General features: G+C 48.6%; 1 long non-coding RNA gene across 1 annotated transcript; it reads left to right on the forward strand.

Annotated features, from left to right (window-relative positions):
* The first annotated feature begins 9,988 nt into the window (after positions 1–9,988).
* On the forward strand, positions 9,989–14,772 carry LOC140901233 (uncharacterized). Its single transcript, XR_012155803.1, has 2 exons — positions 9,989–10,072; positions 12,168–14,772. It is a non-coding gene; the product is annotated as an uncharacterized lncRNA (long non-coding RNA).
* The last annotated feature ends 4,303 nt before the right edge of the window (positions 14,773–19,075 follow it).

A 19,075-nucleotide genomic window follows, 5' to 3' on the forward strand; every position in this document is an offset into this window, starting at 1 on the left:
ATCAGCTGACTGCTGACGGTTAAAAAAAAAACAAACACCTCAAAAATTCCACAAGGATAAATTACGATGCCAAATAAGCAAGTTTAACCACCGGTGCATAACATGTTAATAGTCTGTATGAATATGCAGCTTTAAATATGCAAGCGGTGAAACAAATGATGATCTTTACCCATTTTCAGTTTACAGCCAAAAATAGCTAATAAAAGCTGATGCACTGCTAAACATCTTACAACTTAATATCAGTTTTTAGTTTATAGTTACACATAAATTATGTCACCTCAAATCTACAATGTTTCTTGGAATTTTCTACTATTTAGTCAAATCAAATTTGGAAAGTCAAAGTTTAAAGAAAGGAGCTTTGCATGAAGCACCCTGATTGGAGAACTGTTACACAAATTGTGACTCAAAGCCATAATGATTAGATTACGTTTTCTTTTCTACAAAAAGCAAAATTTGTCTAATACATGTTTATTACATATATTATGTTTTTGCTCATATGGCGCTCCAGATACGGTTGACACAATTTTAAAGGTTGAATCAGGTTTGTGTATCATCTTTGATATCTGTAGAGACCAGGCATTTTACAAGGCGAAGGTGGGACAGATTTGTTAGTAATGGTCAAGTATACCTTCAATCCCCTCATCAAGAATAAGCAAACCTCAAAGACACAAAAATAGACCCTAAGTAAAAAGAACAACAACAACTGATATAAGACAGATACAGCCAGTGGAAATGAGAGCAGGGAACACATGTGCTTGGAACCAAACAAATCAAAGCTAGCTTAAGCGGGCAAAGTAAAAATGAATTTCCCTTGCATAAATCACAGTGAGTCAAACGTATAAGGAGAGAGGAAAAATCACCTCTCTCCTCCGCTCTTCACCACTCATAGCAGCAACAGCACCTGAAGAAACACAACTGGTGGACGGGTCCTAGCCTGCAGGCCTCTGGACAGTACAGACTGTGAAGAGCATACGGTAAGAAAAAGCTTAGCTTTGAATCCATTCAACTTGCTAAGTTAGGTATTGCTGTGCGTTTTATCTTATTTTCTTTTTAACCAGTTCTCACTTTCATGCCTCAGCACTTCTAATCATTTAAAACAGAGGATCTCAAACATTTTGGCCGGGACCCCTTTGAAAATATTGCAGGCTGTGACAACCTTCCTCCCCATACCGTGCCACCCTTACTTACGCACTGCCTTCAGAGCTGGGCAGCCAGAGAGCAGCAGCCGCTGACCTGGCATGGCATGGTACTGCCGCCCGTACTTCTGCACTGCTGCTGGCAGCGGTGCTGCCTTCGCAGCCGGGCGCCCAGCCAGCAGCCCCCACTCACCAGCCCCCAGCTCTAAAGGCAGCGCACAAGGTAGACTGGCAATGCCGCAACCCCCCTTGTCATCAGGACCCCCAGTTGGAGAATCGCTGACTTTTAACTACAGAAAGAAAGATTAACAATAAAACAATTTCATTAGCTAACCAGTGCATTTGGGACCTTCTACTTGAGATAACGTGGCTTGTGCGTATCATTTTCCATTAATGAAACAACAGCCTTTATATGAGCTCACACTGTCCACTCACGTCCCGGGCAGTACAAGATGCACATTGCAGGGGGTGGGGGGAGTCTGAGACTGGGAATTTGCTGCTCTTCTTCTGCAGCGTAACATGCGCGTGGCTGGTTGCCGGCATTCACGCTGTATAGCTGGGAGTAATTCACAACCTGGAGGCTGTGTACGAACTGACCAGTAGTGGTGCTTCTCACAGCAAAGCAGTGTAAAAAGCACTCCAGGTTGGAGAACTAAGGGGACGCATCTGTTCAACAGTCTAGATCAGGGCTTCTGCCCCACTGCGCAGGGGGCTGTGGGGGGCTCCAGGCTTCAGCCACCAGATTGGAGGGCTGGGAGCTTCAGCCATACAGGGCTGGGGGCTTCTGTCCCACAGGAGGCCGGTGCTTGGAGCTCCCAGCTTTAGCCCTGCGCAATGCCAGGTCGCACCAGGGTTCACAGACCCACAACTGAGAATTCCTGGTGTAGATTGTACGCTGTGGAATGTCACACATGGGTAAAATGTTTTTTGCATATTTATTAACTATGTGGCTAATGGCTTAATCTGTTAATAAAAAGTAAGTAACCTTTACAGTTGTCAGTTTTTTAGAAACCATTTGTTTACTAATTTGCTGTAATTTAGCTACAGGCCAAAACTGTTGTTCTGGAATGACTGCAACAACGGTGCAGTTATTATTTTAGACAGTTTTATGTTCTAAGCTTTAATAATTTATAGCAGTTTGCTCACGATCACAGGTCCTTGTACTATTTAAAGCAATCTTAGTTTTACTAACTAGTACTCTAAATGAAAAAGTATGTATTATCAAGACTTATAGCAAACACCACAAAGAAATGCTGCTTGCTTTGATAAAGGATAAAGCTCACTCTATATCATCCCCACACACAGAATGAAACAGAGAAGCTGACCTGACAGCTAGAGAAGAAGGCATGACAGCCTCCCTGGAGGAGGCGGGGGAAGGATTATAAAGCAGCGTTGCCCCCATGAGTGTTACTAAAACACACTGGAATAATTTTTTGATGTAGCATCCCTGTAAAAACAAGCTACAACTGTACAAAAACCCATTGGTTGCATGGGCTTCATGCTTAGTACAAAGACTCTACTAAGGGGAATACAAAACCCCTAAAAAAGATATATATAGCTCAACCCGCTAATACCTAACATGGATTGTTACATCAGCAGATATAAAAAGAACCCTTAGCTTATGTTGCAAATTTGCATTTTTAGGTAACGGTTTAATGAAGTTAAAGGAAACATTTCTATAGCTGCTTTTTCCTACCCATTTGGGTAGAAGCTATTCCTATGAAAAATAATGGAGCAGCAGCACCAGCAACTGTTACTGTTCTATTAAAACAACTCTTGAGCAAATGGAGTTTGCTCCCATACATCAGTGGTTCTCAACCTGGGGTACACAAAGTATGTCCAGGGGATCCACAAAACGTTTAGACTGAAAACCGACTGGAAATTTATTTTCTGTATATATAGTTGAATTCTGTTCAAAGGGGCCACACCTCCACTTGAAATTTTTTAGGAATCCACAAATGAAACAAAGGTTGAAAACCACTGGCATAGCTAACAGACTGAAATCAAAATGCACACTTTGCATTATAAGAAATTTCCACAGTAATTGCTGTGACAAGTGTACACCAAAAATTTCATATCGCCTATCATCCCAAGTCTACTAAATAATTCAACAACCATACCTTTAGATATTTTGTCAGCATTACTTTTAAGTTAAACAACAAGAACTTGGATATGAAACTGCCAATATTACAAAAGGCTTTGCAAGCTACCCCTAGTAAAGCTATAAGGATAGCACCCTTTGTAACTACAACTGGGCTTAAAATGACACTGCCAGAACACTTACTGTGCACTAGCATCAATTTAGTACAGCAAACCCTCCCCCCCGCACCAATGGGTCTTACAGTTAAAGGAACAACTAAAAAGTTTAATTAGGGGTAGCCAAAAATGTAGAGCTGCAACGGCAAAAGGGAGACCAACCATTTGAACTGTAAAAAACAACTGAAATAGCATCATAGTAAAAGTACATATTTAAAAGGGACACACCTTGCAACCTAGCTGGGAAAATCCCTACAACATTATTTAATAAAACCACCAACACCCACAGCCCTAAGGTGTTCTTGCTGCACATTAATCAAGAAAAAAAAAGGGGGGAACAATCGTCTCCACATTAAGCAATTAAAAATATTGAAAGAAAGAACATATATTAATAACAGCAGTATTATTACAGAACACGTTTATTACTGGAGTATTTTTCTTTGTTGTACTATGCAAATAAAACCAACAATGCAGAACTCCCAAACAACAGATTCTGCAAACTCACAGACTACACGTAAGTGGTCAGGCAAAGCAGAGGCCAACACAAGCTACTACGCCTGCCACCTACACACTCAGAACTACAAAACAATGGGGTCGAAAAGCTGCGTAATAGCATGTCAATACAATTACACTGGTAAAACAGACTTCACAGTATAATACTCTCAATGTTTAAAAGACATGGTACGTTTCTATTTCCATGTAAATGCAAGAGAGTAAAATAGTTAAATCCTGTAAAATCGTGGTACATAATCTTTTACTAACTAAAACTCAACAAAACCAAATCTTGGGAAACACTCCAAAATGCAACCCAAATGTAGAACATCCAAAAAGGAATACTGAAATTAACTTGGTTCCTTAATAGTGCATTAATGCCCATTTTTGAAAGATACAACCTCCCAGGAATATACATTAGAAGAGCAAGGACATTTCAGTGACTTATTGGCAGTACTGGGTGTCAGTCTCTGACTTGCAATCCTCTGCTTCTCATATTTACAATCTAGCTCACCAAAGACTTCATCTAAGGTTTCTATTTGAATCCTGCATCACTTTGCTTATCATAATCTTGAGTGTGAGAGAGTGAGTGAGATATGTGGCGGTTCAATACCTAATTGAGACAGATGAGACAGAACACAGCTTTATGCAAGCAAGCAGGCTGGTCAGCTGAGATGGGCTGTTCTGCCCCCCCCGCCTTCCACCTTCTCCTTTTATTATATTTCTCCCCCCTAAGCATTACACACTGCTACCGCAAAAAGATACACAAAGGAATGTATGACGTTGATTAATATACTTATTTATCATCCTTTATCTACTACAATCCTGGTTCTCAGGCCTTGAGCCCAGGCTAAGAAAGCTTCCCACAGTTGCTGTCCCAACAATCAAGTTCTCATGGTTCATATCTAGCCCTTGTCCTTGGATAGAGCAATGTGTGCATTGCTTCTACAAAACAGTCAGGGTGTGCCCTGCCTGCTTCCAGGTGGAATAGCTAAACATGAACCCTTCAGAGATATACCAGAATCTCCTTACATATCATTTTCTAAAGGCCATGTAGTTAAAAGCAGGCCTAAAGTCAGGATCCACCAAACAAGTGTTTCCCATCTTCTGTATCTAGGGTTCCCAACCATCTAATCACACAAACCCAAACACCCTTGCCCCGCACCCTACCCTGCCCCTTCCCCAAGGCCATGTGCCTGCCCCGCCCCTTCTCCAAGGCCCTGCCCCCACTCACTCCATCCCCCCTTCTTCCTTTGTTTGCTCTCCCCAACCCACACTCACTTTCACGGGGATGGGGCTAGGGATTGGGGTGCGGGCTCTGGGCTGGGGCAGAGGGGTTTGGAGTGTGGGAGGGGGCTCTGAGCTTAGCCTGGGGCAGGGGGTTGCAGTGCATGAGGGGGTGCGGGCTCTGGGAGGGAGTTTTGGTGCAGGAAGGGGCTCAGGGCTGGTGGTTCAGGTGCGGGAGGACGTTCGGGGTGCAGGAGGGGGTGCAGGCTGCTGGCTCCCGGAGGGGGCTCAGGGCTCCAGCCAGGTGGCGCTTACCTTGAGCGCCTCCCAGTCGGCAGCACAGTGGGTGTATAGCAGGCTCCCTGCCTCCCCTGGCTCTGTGCGGCTCCCGGAACCGGCCAGCACTTCCCTGCGGCCCCTAGGGATGGGGAGGCAGGTGGCTCCACACACTTCCCCTGCCTGTAGGCACCGCCCCACAGCTCCCACTGGCCATGGTTCCTAGGCACTGGAAGCTGTAGAATCAGCGCTCGGGGCGGGGGTGTTGGATCATATTAAAGAAGTTCTGAATTAAAATCACAAATGAGTTTGATTCCCCATAGTTCAAATTCCAGGGTATTACTAATTAAGAGGTCTCTTGGTTTTTGGTACTCTTTCTCTCCCTCTATGTGTGAAACTTGCAAGCTGCTAACTGTGTTAGTACATTCTAAGACAGAGTCTGTTCTCAAAGCAGTTCACAGAGATAGAGACTCAAAACAATACTCTAACAACAGAAACAGCACCCAGAGACTTTCATGCCCTTTTGTTGTATTAACAATTGTGATTAAAATAGAGATAGAGGATGTATGTGGATGGATGCTTGGTGTGGATAATAACTGAATGATCAGGGAGGTGCCAGCCTAAGAATCCAGTGTCCATCGGCTGAAGAAGGCGTCAAGTGGAAATAACCAGACGACCCCCCCGGAGGGCAGACTGGAATCCACCCAACAGCCTCAAGGATGGGAGAACCAAAGAACAAGATAACATCTTGGAGCCGTCAGGAATGTGCTATCTGCTGATTGATTCAGCAACAGCATGATGAAGCAATTCCCATAGACTGGCATAGGAAGAAATTCCTATAAAAATAGACTCTAAAAAGTGAGAACTTTGGGGGTCTGATTCTGCAAACCAACTTCCACGAGCATCAGATGAGCATCTGACAAGGCCCTGCTCCCTCCTCATGTCCAGGCCACCTGGCCAGTGGCTTGGCATGAGCAACTCTAAGGCTGGTAACTATGATAACAACCTTGCAGAACCTGTGTGTGTGGGTGTGTATGTGTGTGTATATGAATGAATGTGTGAATAAATATGAGATTGAATGGAATGTTATAGCTATAACTAACTGCTTACTATGATTCTTTCTGTATTCACAATAAATGTGGTATTTTGCCTTTTTCCCTTTAATAAGATCCTGCTGGTTTTTATTTTATTGGTACAACAGGGGCAGCACACCGAGACCCCCTGCCCACACCCGCCTAGGGGCCGCAGGGATGTGCCAGCCGCTTCCGGGAGTCGTGCAGGGTCAGAGCAGGCAGGGAACCCTGCCTCAGCCCTGCTGGACTTTCATCAGCAGTTTAAAATCTCTCAGACTGGCTTCAGTAGCCTCTGGGAGATTAAGCCCAATTCCGGGAGACTCCTGGCAAAACCAGGAGGGTTGTCAACCCTATCCATATAGTAACTCCTCACTTAACATTGTACTTATGTTCCTGAAAAATGCGACTTTAAGTGCAATGATGTTAAGCAAATCCAATTTCCCCATAAGAATGAATGTAAATAGGGGGGGGTTAGGTTCCAGGAAATTTTTTTTTTGCCAGACAAAAGGCATTATACACATTTTAAACAAGCACTTTAATACTACAATCATCACTGTAGCAAGACAGCAAGGCAGGGCCTCTGCTGTGCACCACTGCAGCTGCTTTGCAGGCAGCTGGTGGCCTCGCGAGCGCTTGGGGTAGAACCCTATTCCCGAGCAGGGCCATTGGGCCATAAAGCAACAGTGGATCACTGGGGGTGGGGGAGTAGTGTGCACGTGTTGTGTGTTTACAAACATACGGTACATACAGTACAGTACTATAGTTGGGAGATGCCCCCGCCTTACCCCACACAGGCACAGCCCACTAGCACTGGAGACAATGAGGCAGGCAAGGAGGCTGAAGGTGCTGTAGTCTAGGAGAAGCATGTTGCGCAGCAGCAGCGGCAGCTTCCCCTACTCTGCAAGTACCGGGGGCGGGGGGCTCAACCCTTGGCCCACCCACTCCACCCCTTCCCCCAAGCCCCCACTCTTAACCTGCCTCTTCTTCCCCCCCCGCTTTATGCCACACTGCCGCATCCTCACTCCTCCCCCATCCCTCCCCTGCCTCCTGCCTGCGGCAATCAGCTGGTTTGCAGCATTCAGGAGGCAGGGGAGGGAGGGGGAGCCTGCATGCCGAGTCCTCACTCCTCCCCCCTCCCTCCAAAACGCCACAGGCCAGCTGATTGCCGCAGGCAGGAGGGGGAAGGCGCTGATCCCTGCCGGCGGGCAAGAGGCACTGTGGGGGAGGGCGGGGGGGCATAGGGGAGCTGCCAGCTGTGGACCAAGCTTCGCACAACGAAGCATTGCACAACTTTAAATGGAGCACATTCTGTAATTGAGCAGGGACGTAAGATCGAAACAACTTTAAGCGAGAGGACATTAAGTGGGGAGTTACTGTATGTGTATTGTCTGTCTTACAACCTGAATCTATTTCCTTGCATAACTCAAATGCTCATGAGGCAAATTAAACATGAACGGCACAGCAGGAGAAAAGCCTTCATTAGAGATGAAAAACAAAAGACTGGTCTAGTAGATGCAGAGGAGGGGAAGATAAGCAACCCACAGGCCTGGCCTGACAAACTACAGATTTCAACCAGCTGGATGGGAAAATGTTGTAAGAATAATTTTGGGGTAAGAAATATGTTGCCAAATAGGAGTTGAGTTTAGAGGCTACACTGCAAGTTACATAAACCCAAGTCCAGTAAATCTTTAAGTTTGTTTCCAGTATTTCTGTGTAAATATACTTGCTTTCTCTAATCTCTGCTATCATATGAACCTCTATAAAGAAACCTAAGTACAGTGTATTAGGCAGAAAGGTGCTCTAACCTGTAACTAGTAAACTAGGGTGTACAATTCCTTTGTAAATGGCCGCCCTGGTAATTCAGTGACTGTCCAGTACATAAGGGCCTGGGACACTATAGAGAGACACTCAGAGCACCTGGGGTGTGGAGTATGCCTATTGCTAGACTGCATCAAGGACAGCAAAGCACACACGGACTGCAAATGAAGTGCTTCTATTTCTTGGGGCTAGGAGAGGCAAGGAGCTGACCCCAGACAGGCACATACAAGGCTTTCTCCAAACCCTGTGTATCCCTGAGAAGCATCACACACGATTTAAAATGTGCAAAATGAGACAGAGAAAAAAAATCATACCTTTAGAAAACATGACCTATGACAAAAGGGGAAAGGTTTAATCTAGACAAAAGACAGCTCAGGGGAGGATACAGAAAGTCTTCAAATATATAAAAGATTCTTCTAAAGAGGACACTGATCAGCTGATTACTTGTGCTCCTAGCCTCTGTGGACATGGAGAGCAGGTGATTTCCAACAAGGCAAAGTGAACTCACCTATTAACAGAAAACTTTCTAACTATAAAGGTAGTTAGCACCAGAATAGCGTGCGTGAGGATGTTGTGAAATGCCCATCACTGGAGCTTTATAATGACAAGTTAGGTATTTGTCTACCAGGAATGGTCTAGATATACTTATTCCTTCTTCATCATAGTAGAAAAAGACTGTGTTACCTCCTGAAGGTCCTTCCAACCCGACATTTCTAAATGTCTGCAATCTGCTTTCCTATAGCACCATTGTGCTCTTCTAGAAACATTGTAAAGAATGCTTTGCCGATTAAATTCTTGACAAACTGAATTCTGCCCTATAATAACTACAAAAACGATATACCTTGCCCAGCATGCTAGTGCTGAGTTTAGAGGTAAGCAGTAGCAGCTTAAATCTTCAAAGAGCACTAACAGCCTAAACTTGTGTGTGTTATGAGATTAAATAGTTCATGGCGTAAATATGATGAATGCAGAAAATCCAGTTCAAACCTGCTTTGCACATGAAGGAACCTGTTGACAGGGATGCGGTGTCCCATAATCCTTAGCCTAACCCCATGCAGAGCACAAGGAATACCAGCCATGCCACAGAAACAGACACGGTGTAACCTCTGAGCAACAGAAACACACTTCTTTGATAAAATCTAGCACACTATCCCTTACTGAGCAAGAAGTCCATAACCTGGTCTGCCACCTCTTAACCCTCACCCTTTCAAACTGCTTTGGGATACTTTGGATACAAAGGAAATTGGCGATTTAATTAGGACTCCTTCCCCTCCCTAACAGAGGCTATAGAGGCTTTCATTTAAGCTCTGAAACACTGCAAACATTCTCTCAGCACTTCCACGTAGGATTCATACAAGGTTTATGTGCTTGGCAACATTCAGGGTACACCCAGAGTGTTGTGCTGGACCTGTGCACACACAGCTCCTTTCAAGGGCATCAACCTTGGAATCTTGCCCAGATGTCATGAATCGTGGGAAGCCTCCCAGGACTGGGCTCAAGGCCCGAGAACAAGGAATGCTGTAGATAGAAACTGGTAAATAAGAATGTTAAACAAAGCCAGTGTATTCCTTTTATCTGTTGGAGAATGTAATGCAAGGGGGGAGAGAAAGAATAAAGGGGAAGGTGGAAAGCTGACAGGCAGAAGCCTGTTAGCAGACCAGCCACTTGCTCGCTAAAAGCTCTGTGCTGTCTTGTCATTGAACCGCCGCAACTGGCGCCCAACATGGGGCCCTCAGCACTCACCTCACCCGGCAAGGGTTTCAGACGCGTCACTCATCCGCTTCGTGGATCCCGGTGAGTATTTTTCATTGTGGTAAGTATGGGAAGCTCCCTCTCTGCTTTGCAAGTGCAACACCACAGTGAGCTACAGTATTTGCTGTGTAAGGCTCAGCATGATTGCCCCACTCGAGAACTCACTCTCCTGCTACAGGAGGTGAGTGCCCAATGCCCGTGGTATCCTGAAGCTGGAACCCTTAAGCTAGCGGACTGGGAGCGGTTGGGCCAGACATTGCATAAAGAGCCTCGGGCACCCGTGCAGGCTCTACATGCCTGGCACCTCTGCCATGACACGATACAGCGTGTCGCCTCGGACAGGCCCTCCCTCGTGAGGCTGGTGATCTCGCCACGCCCGTCCGCTCCTGCAGCCATCCCCCCTCCTGGCAATGTGACACAGCGTGTCGCCTCGGAAAGGCCCTCTCCCGCGCCAACAGAGGGGCTGCCGATCCCGCCACCCCCGTCCGCTCCTGCAACCATCCCTCCCCCTGCTTCGCCCCCAGTGCCTCTATTACCACCGCCTCTCTGGCCTTCCCCACCGGAGCCGGTGTGTGATCACCATCCCACCGTGGTGCCCCATGTTCCGGGGCCCCCCGGAGGGTCGTCCGCGTCTGCTCAGCGGCTTTCGCTAGTGCAACAAATGGTCCATGCAGCGAAGACTCGCTCAGATCTTACAGCAGAGGAGCTGGCTGAGCTGGTCTCAGTTTGTCCGGTGACCTGGCAGGATGATGGCCAGGGCAACCAGGTTGCAAACTGGGTCAGTTTGCCTTACTCGGTGATCAGAGAGGTAAAGAAAGCGATTTGCGAGTTTGGTCTGACCAGCACGTATGTGCGTGGTGTCATTGAAGGGCTAGGTTCTGGGTATTCCCTGGTCCCTGAGGACTGGAAGGCACTGCTGCGCATGATGCTGACACCTAGTCAGTATGTTATTTGGCTTAGTGAATTTCGGCAAATGGCGGAATGCCAGGCCCAGGTGTATAGAGAGCAAGGTATCATTTTTGAGCACTTGGCAGGGGAGGGCCAATTTGCTACTGTCCAGCTGCAGTCTCAACTCCCTCGGGCCGTCTTCCCCATTATTTCCACGTGCGCCCAGCATGCTTTCCGGAAGGTCCCGGATTCAGGCAAGCCTATCAAAAGCTTTGCCAGTATCCGTCAGGGTGCATCAGAGTCCTTTATGGATTTTACCAACAGATTGCAGGAGGCTATCCTCCGACAGGTGGATAACCCTGCGGCAGCTCAGGAGATCCTGTTAAAAATGGAGGTTGAAAATGCGAACAAGGATTGCCGCCGTGCTGTCCAGGCTGCACAAGCCTCTGGAATTCTAGAGCTCTCAGACATGCTGCGGGCGTGCCAAAACATCGGCACCCAAGCCCATAAGGCTGGAGTTCTGGCTGCCGCCCTGCGGAAAAGCGGGAAGGAGGGGAAGTGTTGTTACCACTGTGGTAAGGAGGGTCACTTTCAGTGGGAGTGCCGCTCCTCGGCGGTGCCCGCCCGCCCCTCAAAGAAGTGCCCCAAGTGTCGGAAGGGCTATCGCTGGGCTAATCAGTGTCGTAGCGAGTCGGGAAACCGCGCGACGGGTTCCCCCCAAACCCAGGGCCAAACGGGGGTGTTTCCCACTCAGACAACTGTTCCTCTGCTTTAAAACCCATAGACTCCATGAAGGCGGCGACTGCCGGAAGCGCAGGGCTTGATTTGATTATGCAGGAGGACGCTGATTTTCAGTTGCCGGGGGAGGTTTGCGCCATACCTACCCAGGTGACAGGACCTCTCCCTGCTGGATTTGTGGGTCTGGTTCTCCCTTGCTCACATGCTGGGAAACAGGGCTTTTTTGTCATCCCAGGGGTCATTGACGCCGATTACAACGGCGTTATTAAGGTTCAGGTGTGGACACATCTTCCGCAGTCGCTCCTGTGTGGACGGTCAATTGCGCAATTGATTTTAGTCCCCTATCAGGTGCCAGCTGCAGAGGATCGAGCCCGGGGCAGAGGCGGCTTTGGATCGACGCTGGCTCAGTCGCCATCTCACAGCACGTCCTCTCCACTTGTTGCTCTAACAATGTCGGTCCGCCCCTCGAAACCTCAGTTAACGCTTCTCTTACATAACGTTCCTTTTACAGGGCTGGTGGACACTGGAGCTGATGTTACGCTGATTCATGATCCGGAGTGGCCGGTCGGTTGGCCAACAGTTCCTTCTAAAGAGGTGTGGGGGATCGGGGGTAGCAAACCCGGGTGCCAAAGTCTGTCTTGGGTCATGGTCTCTAAACCAGGAGGCCATGCCCTTGCTACAATCCACCCTTTTGTACTCCCTGTCCACCTCAATATTTGGGGCCGTGACTTACTTACAAAGCTGGACACCACCCTCGATATTAATATATAATGGCCCGAAATCCTCCCTCCCCCACCTTGCCATCCGCATTACCATTAGTATGGCAATCCTTAGAGCCTGTATGGATTGACCAGTGGCCCCTCCCCCTAGAAAAGCTGAAAGTGCTTTATTCACTTGTACAATAATATTTGCATGCACAGCGCTTGGAGAGCTTTACTAGTCCTTGGAATTAGCTGCTGTTATTTTGGCCTTTCAATTTTTTGCTGATTGTCCCTTTAATTTGATCGTGGACACGCATTATGTTTATCAGGTAATTGATCATTTACCCCTTGCCCTTATTACCCCTCAGGTCGATGCGGACCTTCTTCGCCTGTTTTTGTCCTTACAGTATCTCATCACCACTTGTAATTTCCCTTATTTTGTTGCTCAGATTCGCAGTCATACCCCTCTGCCTGGACTGCTTACTGAGGGCAATGCGCGCGCTGATCGCGCGTTACGTGGTGAGGTAAATTCCCTTTTTTCTGACCCCATTGAAAGCCATGCCTTTTTTCATCAGTCTGCCTCTGTTTTGGCCCGGCAGTTTCACATTCCTGCTGATCATGCACGTTCTATTGTTCGTTCCTGCCCCCACTGTGCCGCTGCTGCCCCTACCTTTTTTTATGCCGTTAACTCCAGAGATGCCACGGCGAATCAGCTGTGGCAAATGGATGTCACTCATGTGCCACAATTCTGCCCCTATTAGTTTTTACATGTTTCCATTGATACCTATTCGGGATTCCTTTGGGCAACCCCACAGCGTGGGGAAGCCACTCCTAAAGTTATTCACCATTTGCTAGGCTGTTTTGCTGTTATGGGTCGCCCGAGCCAGATAAAAACAGATAATGCCCCAGCCTACTGCTCCACAGCCCTTTCCACCTTTTGTGTCCAATGGGACGTCCGTCTCACACACGGGATCCCTTATAATTCCACTGGCCAAGCCATTGTTGAATGTGCAAATCGCACGCTAAAAACCTTGCTCGACAAACAATTAAAACAAGGGGAGCTGCGTCTCCGAACCTTAGGAGACATTTAGCAACAATTGCATATCCTTTTGTTCACTTTAAATAATTTAACGCTGAACGCAGATCAGCAGACCCCCACGGATCGGCATTTTCACAAATCCGAGGTACTGGAAAGACCGCGTGTCTATTACCGTCAGCTGCCTGATCCGCAATGGTTGGGCCCAGTGCCTCTAATTACTTGGGGTCGGGGATATGCTGCTGTTGCTCTCCCTGCAGGACCGTTGTGGGTTCCGGCTCAGTATGTGCGACCGGCACTGAAACAGCATGGCGTGGCACCAGGGGCTGTCGAACCCCATACCGGAGTTTCAGCTGACCTTGGAGGAGAACGCGGTGCCTCCCGGGTCGACAACGACGGGACGGAAATGGAGGAGGTGTAGCGTCCCAAGCCAGCCCGTGACATGGGGAGCAGTAAAAGCATTGGTCGCCGCGGCTCAACGAAGACTGGCAGCAAACCAACAGCCAGAGACTTCTGAGACTTCATTTGTGGCAATTCTTGCCCAGAATTGCTAATTCTGTATTGATTGCATGCCTTTTGTACCTGCTATTTCCTGTAGGGGTTGGCTCGGGAGCACTTTCTCCGTTACGAGCCCGAATGACATATAACCTATGGGAAAGATTCGCTTCAATAGCAAATGTTACCCACTTTTGTTTATCTGATTTTGTAGCAGCTGAAGAACTGTTAGGTACCTGCCTTATTCCAGTATGTCATCACCCTGAGGAAATTGGAAATGAGATGATGCTCGCTGCTTACTCGAACCTCTCTTCCCAGTATTCTAGCATGGCTAATTGGGGCCCGGCCAATTACACTTTACCTTCTTAAGCTCATTTTTTGCTGTTGCTGTGTGCAATGTATTTCCTTTTTGTTAAGGCTTTGTCGAGACCCGCCCTGGCAGGCTCCACGAGTTATGACCTTGTCTGTGCGGGAGTTAATTGGCTTGCAAAAGCAAATTGATGGCTACCATGAGATGGCCGAGCACAAATAAACAAAAAAGGAGGGGATGTAGGATTCATACAAGGTTTATGTGCTTGGCAACATTCAGGGTACATCCGGAGTGTTGTGCTGGACCTGTGCACACACAGCTCCTTTCAAGGGCATCAACCTTGGAATCTCGCCCAGATGTCGTGAATCGTGGGAAGCCTCCCAGGACTGGGCTCAAGGCCCGAGAGCAAGGAATGCGGTAGATAGAAACTGGTAAATAGAATGTTAAACAAAGCCAGTGTATTCCTTTTATCTGTTGGAGAATGTAATGCGCGGGGGGAGAGAAAGAATAAAGGGGAAGGTGGAAAGCTGACAGGCAGAAGCCTGTTAGCAGACCAGCCGCTTGCTCGCTAAAAGGTCTGTGCTGTCTTGTCATTGAACCGCCGCACTTCCACAATTTTGAAGAAACAGACACAACCAGACTTTGCTCATCCACATTCATTAACAGACAGGACGTTCAAGTATTAATGCACATTGAGCTGTTTGCACCAGGTTTCCTCTCTGACACTTCAGCCCGTGTTACACCTATCCTTACCCCTCAGACAAAGCAGCAGGCCCAGGATAAACTTGTAGATTTCCTCTCTAGCACTGGGATATTTGCTAGTGCAGAGACCACTACCGCTACCCCACCCGTACTCACATGCCCCACAGCCCTTGGTGTGGCAGCTTATGCTCTTGCCTTGTCCTGGGCGCCTCTGTCCTCAGCCTGTGGTGTACTATGTCCTGCAGCAGCATCTGCTCCAGCCTTGGCCATTTGCCAGGATAGACACCACCCCTCTTGGCAGATGCCCCAGGAAAACACTCTCCTATTTTGGTATGGGCGTTGTAATGCTAATATTGTCACTTGATATATCTTTTTATAACAAGCCATGCAACAGGGACTACAAGGGCAGAAAAAACACTATGAACACAGAGGTAGACATTGACAAAGCAGCTAAAGAGAGATTGGTGACATCATCAATCTCTCACAAGCATGTAGGACAGTATGACTTTATTTTGTGGTTAAGCTCTCTACAACCTATCCCCACAGAACTCCAGCTTGGAGACGGAGCAAAGAAGGGCTACAGACACAGATACCCAACCCTAGCCATCTCTGGACTCATCCCGGATTGTCTCCCAAATCCCGAGCATTGTTCAGCATATCTCCTGTCACATAACTCGCTAAGCCTGGCCTCAGAATCTGTCTTCATATTGCTGTCGTCCTCCCCCTTGGGGCTGCAGTTCTGCTCCTCAGATTTGTCATTCCTCAGCAACACACCATCATGTCACCTTCTGCTAGAAGACACACCTCACCCAGAGGAAGGAAAAAGCCTCCATAACCAGAGCACACCCAAGCCAGGGAGGAATTCTCCCACCCACACCACAGCTCCAAGGACAAGCTAATCACATTTCAAGCATCCTCCCCACCACACTATACACTTGAAAGGTCTGAAAACAATTTAAGAAGCTCCATCACACAATGCACTTTGGTTGCACTAAGTCAGCTTCTTTAGTGGTCTGTCACTGAACAAAAAAGAAACCCAGGACAGAGCACCTGATCTGACCATTCCACCAGGCTACAGCATACCTTCCAAAATCCAAGGACCAGGACAGCCCTACACCTAACAGAATCAGGAATGGACTACATCTGAAAATAAATTAGCACAGCGGTTCTTAAACTGGGATCTGTGGACCACTGGGGGTCCATGAGGATACTCCAGGGGGGTCCGCAAGTCATGTCCGGGGCCGCCAGACCCACTGATCAACTCTCCTCCCCCTCCTTCGCAGCACCTCTTGCACACCACGGAACAACTGTTCAGCAGCATGTAGGAATGGGAGAAGTGGAGATGGGGCACACTCAGGGGAGGGAGCGGAAAGAGGCAGGGAAGAGGAGGGTTGGGGGTGGGGCCTTGGGGGAAGGGGTGGAGTGGGGGCAGGGCCTGGGGCTGAGCGGGGTTTGAGAACCCCCAGGGAAAAAATTAGAAGCTGGCTTGGGGATCTGCAAAATTTTTTAAATCAAAATGGGGGTCTTCCAGTTGCTAAAGTTGAAGAACCGCTGAAATAGCACATAATGACCAGTGTAGCTCTGGGCACACCAGGTCCCATATGCCAACCCCTGACAGTACCATAGGCTCAGCATAAGTCTGATGTATTTACCACACAGAAAATGATCCATGCTGTCTGATCTTGGAGAGCAAACTACTCTGCCCTGCCAAGAGGCGTTGCCCAAGATGTTGCTGTTGGGAGGGCACAACAGCCTGGACAATGACAAAAAAAGGCCATCATGACCTCAAACTCTCACAAACAGCCCAGAGCAACAGGATCTCCCCCACAGACACACAGCACTACAGTAGCCAAGCAATCTGCACATCAGTCCTCAGGGCAGTACACCTCCATGGCACCATTCACATCCTAAGGAGATGGGATTTCTCTCTCTCTCTGTTTTCATCCATCTAGACTGTGGCTTATTAACAACAGAAAAGATAATGACCCTATCAGTCTTGGCAAACCTGCTGAAGGAGGACCTCAAAGAGGGGTCACAGGTAGCCAGGCAACCAAGAAACAAGCATGCTGCTGGCCTCAGATCCCCAAGAGTAACCAAAATGCAAAAGGGAGAAGCAGCTTTAGTGAGTGAACTCACCGGCACCTGCCTCCAGGGCCGGCCTTATGTAAAATAATCCCCTAGGCCAGGCTGAAGGTGGAGCAGAATTGGGGGCTGGAGCTGGGCAGGGCTGGAGCTCGTCTCAGGGCACAGCTGCGGGGGGTGGGGGTGGAGCACTAGTGCAGAAAGCACAGGGGGTAGGGGCAGACTGCAACTGCAAGCCCCTGCCTGCCTCTCAGCCGTGACAATGGGCCAGCAATGAGCTATTACAAGCCCTAAACACACACATTCCACAATAGAAAACCTTAGTAGCCCACAGGGCTAACATCAGACTCACGGGGCTGTAACCTGGGGTCCTGGCACTCAATTAGGGTCAACTGCAAAGAACGGGGCAGACAATCCCCAAACCTGGGGGATATTCCAATATTTAGTAGCGTTCCCTCTCCACCTAGTTACCTTCTCTAATGCCAATCTGCTTACAGGTTTTGATGGACAGGTCTGGGTTCTTCTGGATCCCGCCACACTATTCTTAGGCTCATCGGTGCCCACACTGATAATACCCATGACTTTCTCCAGTCATGGGACCTGATGTAGCAAATGTAAGATTAGCATCCCCTTGGTACTGTACTTTGTTGGGGCCCTGAATGACCTATGACCACGATATCTTCTCTGCAGTGGTTTAGCAATGTGGCTGACTGGGTTCAGTACAGCCCAAAGGACTCACAAGTGGGAGGAGGTGGTAAATCCCTCCACAGGTTTAACACGCGGGAGGTTATAAAATCCCCAAACCCTTACTCCCTGGCTTGAGGACACAGTTCAGGGAGTAGGTGGTCCCCAAAACAATTTCCCTGACTGACTAAAACATGGTGCACTCACAACCTCCATGAATGATCCTCAGGTTCAGAGATGACTCTGGGCTCCTCAGTCACTGCAGAGGGGCTGATCTCTGCAGGCAGGGATCAGGCTGCTTCTGCTCTCAGGATTTCCCCTCACCACAAAGGGGTGCAGGGCTCAAGGTGCAGATTACACAACTGTACTAAAATCCAAACTGTAGCCTCCTACCCCAGAGTCCAGACACACTCACAGCAGGAGTAGGGCCGCCTGGGGGGGGGAGGGGGAGGGAGGGAGGGGGAACAACACCACGGGACAAGTGGGGCAATTTGCTCCAGGCCCCGCAGGGGCCCCCACGAGAGTTTTCAGGGGCCCCCCACAAGACTTTTCGGCAGCAATTCGGCGGCGGGGGATCCTTCCACTCCATGTCTTCGGCAAAGTGCCCCGAAGACCCAGAATGGAAGAACCCCCGCTGACAAAGACCCCAGGCCCCCTGAATCCTCTGGGTGGACCCTGAGCAGGAACAGCCCTGGACTAGCAGCCAGAGCAGAGCTGACTATGTGGTGACTGGTCTCCCCTAGGGAGCTGGGAGGCGAACTCAGCCTGGCTGGGGAACTTTCCCAGCAAAACTCTACAAACTGGGAGTCATCAGTGGAGAGGGAAAAGCCGAGCTGAGGGATCTTGCTTTGCACCAGATTTAGGTCCCAAGGGGGTACCGGATCCCAGACATGGGGGTAGAGGCGCTCCAGGCCCTTCAAGAACTGCACCATCATAAGGTGGGCAAAGACTGACCTGCCTTGAAATGGAGGTTGGAATGCCAAAATGGCCATCAGATGTACTTTGACTGAAGACAGCGACAGGCCCTGGAGCTTAAGGTGCAGGATGTCTTGCAGCAGGGTCTCTTCTGCAAGGATGCGATGGTCCAAGACCTAACAAGTAAATCGCTTCCACTTTGCCACATAGGTGGCTCGGGTAGAAGGCTTCCTGCTGCCCAGCAGGGCTTGCTGGACATCAGTGGAACATCACTGCTCCTCTCCACTCAGTCACGCAACAGCCAGACTGTCACATGCAGCGCCACAAGGTTCGGGTGCAGCAGACTGCCGTGATTGTCGGACAGCAGATCCAGCCCAACAGGCAGCTGCAGGTAGATTGCTGTCGACAGACTCAGCAGCATGACAAACCAGTGTTGTCGTGGCTACGATGGGGCCACAAGGATAACCTTGGCCTTGTCTTGCTTGACCATCAGG

This window comes from Lepidochelys kempii, chromosome 21 (assembly GCF_965140265.1).
Source record: "Lepidochelys kempii isolate rLepKem1 chromosome 21, rLepKem1.hap2, whole genome shotgun sequence".
Lineage (NCBI taxonomy): Eukaryota > Metazoa > Chordata > Testudines > Cheloniidae > Lepidochelys > Lepidochelys kempii.